Genomic DNA, 4,230 nt, shown 5'->3' with positions numbered 1-4,230 from the left:
AGCACTATGACAGCTGTGTCATAGTCAGGAAGCAATGCTCTGTTTTGTTTTGTCTTGTGTCCATGTTGTCCTGTAAGTTTTGCTTTTATTTTGAAATGTTATCTCCTCTTGTTTCAGGTTGCTTGCCCTTCCTCTTGTTTCCTGCCAGTGTGATTGTTTTCTCCGCCCTAATTGTTTCCACCTGTTCCCCATTACCTTGTGTCTATATATTGTCTGCGTCTCCCTTTGTTCTGTGCTAGTTTGTCTTGTCCTTTGTCAAGAGAACCAGCGTCCTTGTCTAGCTCTTGTATCCCATGTGAGGTTTTGTTATTCTTTTGTACTTTGATTGTTCTTGTTTTTATCAGTTGTCTGTTTGTACCTTTTTCCCTTGTTGGGTGATTCTTGTTTTGTTACTCTGTTCATTAAAGACTATATTATTTAGCCTTACGTTTTGGAGTTGTGCATTTGGGTTCTGTCCTAGTTCAGTCGTGACAAGCTGTGTGTAACCACGCCATCCCTGTGTCGAGTACGAGAGTTGGTTCAAGACCTTAACTACCAGCTTTTTGTCTCTGTCTACAATCTAATGAAAGTAAAATATCCCCAGTAATGTTTTTGGAAAGTTTCCTTTTGCTAACGCTCCTCTGATAACACTGTGCCACACAAGTTGTTGTTTTGTTTTGTTTTTTTTTAAATAGCTTTGGAAATATCCATGAGTCACTTTGAAAGCATTTAGCTGCCATACTTTTAGTTGCAATTGATTTTACACACAGCCAACACTGAAAGTGTCAGGTATTGATGTTAGCTTTATATTTCCTCGCCAACCAAAACAGGTTGAGCTTTTCAGTGGAAAGAGGGAGTGAAAGAGATAAGCAGGCAGCACTAACATTGGAAGGAGCTCTTTGATTACACATTTCATGAGAATAACATTTTATTAAAAAAAGTTTTCAGATCCTGTGGAGTATCTCATAGGTCAGAGAGGGAACTTCTTTTTGAGCTCCTTTTGTTCTGTGCTGCAGTAACATTTCCATTCCCTCACAATATGTTAGCCTCACCTCACAGTACAGCTCACGTTCCCTTTGAACCTGATATCAGCCACATCACCTACCTCCAGGTAAGTTTGATGTTTGAGTCATACAGAGCTGAAGGTGTGAGTGCCCAGATGACTCTTTCTCACTGTCACGCACAGTGACACACACTGTGATTCACAAAAATAGTGATGACAAAACAACCAAGACTTCAGGAAATAGAACCCGTACACTCAAACACACACACAAACTTGTCCTTCTTTGTGAGGACACTTATTGACATGATGCATTCCCTAACCCTAACTTTAACCATCCATCCATCCATTTCCTAAGCCACTTGATCCGTCAGGGTCGCGGGGGAGCTGGAGCCTATCACAGCTGACTATGGGCGAGAGGTAGGGTACACCCTGGAGTGGTCGTCAGTCAATCACAGGGCCGATCAACCTAATGTGAATGTTTTTGAGATGCTAACCACTGCATCATACCTAACTTTAACCATCAGGACTAAATGTCTAAAACCAGCTTTAACCTGAATCCTAAAATCAGGTCTGAACCCTCCAAAAGCCTTTTGAAAGTGTGTCAGAAATGTCCTCTCTCCATGAGGTTAATGACTCAAACTGGTCTTCACAAATATATTAGTACAAACACACACATGCTCTCTCTCTCTCTCTCTCTCTCCCCCTCTCTCTCTCTCTCTCTCTCTCTCTCTCTCTCACTCACACACACACACACACACACAGGGTGGGGCGGGGGGGCAGAGAGAAAACAGAACGGTGGACCTGCGGGACGCCTGACTTCATCTATAACAAATGAACGTACATCTGAATCTAATTTTCTCATGAGGATCATTAAACATTTCTCCTAATCAGTCATTTGGCAGCAGTTCATGAGCATCAGTCAGCTGTCAGCGAGGCTCCACTACGTGTTTTTAAGATGAAATGAATAAACACATCTGTGGAATAAATCAAGCACTTGTTACCCAGCTATCTATCCCAGAAGGTCTGTCTGATGCTGGGTTAAAACGCTGAACACAAGGAGGCATCAGTTTAAATACTGTCATCCCCCCTGGAAGTGATGATGATGACGATGATGATGAAGATGATTCTGTGAGGCTGCTGTTCTGTATGTGTTGCTCCATTTGAGTCACTGTCTGAGTCTGAAATGTCAAGTGATTCCAACCGCAGGGTTGCTATGAGAGGGACTGGGTGGAAAGGTCAAAGCATGGTGGCTTGCTTTAAATAAAGTTCTTACAGTTTTTTTTCTTTCTTTGTGTCACAGTTTTGGCCGAGGCTCCAAGATCTTCCCCTTCTTCCTGTTTTCTTCCCCCCTCCCTGTCTCTCTCTCATCTCGACACCTCTCGTGTTTCTCTCAGCTCCTCTTCCTGACTGCCTCATTCAGCCACCTGCTCCTCCTCAGCCCATCAGCCCCGCACCGCAGTATTTAAACCCTGGTTCTCCACTCACGCATCACCAGATGGTTCAGTCTAGCTGTGTGGACCACTCCTACCTGTTCACCTGCTGCCTTCACCTCCAGTCCATCCAGACCTCATCGTCAGACTCTCCAGTTGTCTGCCTGCCTTTCACTCCTCTCTTCCTCCTGTGGAATCACCGCTCTGCCACTCACCGCCTGTCTGACTCTCCATCAGCTGCCTGCATTCACCTCACCAACCACACCCAAATTCTATTTACAATAAAGACTATTATACTTGTTCCCCTGAGTCAGTGTTTGTTTTTTTGGGTCTACAAAGTTAAAGAGGAAAAAAGGATCACATTCCCACCTGTCTATGTCCCTGCTCAGCTTTTCCTCTGTTATGTTTACATCCATTTTCTTTACCTGCTTTGTTTACACATTGTGGACTCACTATCTAAATGGATATACTGCATACCACTGTACTGTACTGGAATGGAAAAAGTGAACATGTGGTAAAACACCAGATACATTGAGGTTTAAACTGTGCATCTATGGCAAAGACTCTTTACTGATCAAAATAACGGAACAGGTTTTTTAGTGCAAGGTTGTTTTTTTTTACTTTACCTGTATTATTATACAGGCTGCCTGATAATGAGCAGTAAACTCAGGTAAAATAACAGACGTGTTTCATTTATCATTAATTTTACACTTTTCAGCCTCATTAAACTCATACTTGTAATTTTTACTACGTTTATCTGACTTTTAAACGTTACTTAACTATAATAAAAGTCACCACCTGTGAAATGAAAGGAATTACAGCTGTTTCCAGTGATAAATGCTGTATTCTGACAGTGTACCAATGCTTATGGATATTATACACTGCTAAAAAACACATTTCTTATGATTGTATGTTCTAATGCAAAAGTACGGAATCAATGCTTCTTTTACTGTTAGTAATTGTGGTTAATTTTACAACTATATTTACAGTATTAAATCTGAATTTAACAGTTTCATCTGCCAAATGCAAAGTAAATATTTGTGAAATATATCATCAGTTTAAATTTATACGATTTCCTGTGACGTTTTAACATCTTGGTTAATATAATAGAAAACCAAACTAATTCTAAAAAACACACAAACACATTAGAAGAAAACTGTGAGAAACCAGTGGGATGTTTGACACAGCTGATGTGAATGTAGGCTTGTTCAGCGTGATCAGTTCTCAAATACTGGTTATTGTAAAAACAAGTGTTTGAAAAGAAAACTGTTAAAGGAAAAAACAGGACCAAACTTCACTGAATGTGAATGAAGGGTTGGAATATAATTATAATACAACTGAAGGTGTTTTTTGATCACAAAAAACTCTACCAAGTGGTAGTTACTGAATAAACAACTGTTGTTGTTATTAGCAACACTGGCGAATTAATAGAGAGTGAGACAAATAAGCTCACAGCTTCACCCCCTGTGTACGACAGTAAAAGAGCGACATCCAGTGGAGAGTTATAGACACACATAAACAGTACACTTGCAGGTTGCTTTACTTTCACTTTCTGTCCAGTTCATCCTAAACCAGCTCCCTGTGGTTTAGGTCGGGATCAGTGACTGCTCACCTAAACCGTTTCTTTTTTTTAATTTGGGCAGTTTAACGCTTGCCATGTGCTTCTCACCGCTACAGCGTTATAAAACCTTTGCACTATCACAGTGAAACACAGGGTGTGGGCCTTTATCTTCAGCTGTCAGATGTGATGCCTTCAGTTGCTGTGGGACATACAAAGTTGCTGATGCAGGTAAAGGAAATATAGCATTTCTACACTGT

Source organism: Toxotes jaculatrix, chromosome 15 (assembly GCF_017976425.1).
Source record: "Toxotes jaculatrix isolate fToxJac2 chromosome 15, fToxJac2.pri, whole genome shotgun sequence".
NCBI lineage: Eukaryota > Metazoa > Chordata > Actinopteri > Toxotidae > Toxotes > Toxotes jaculatrix.
The sequence above is the reverse complement of the archived record's forward strand: the minus strand, read 5'-3'. Positions refer to the sequence as shown.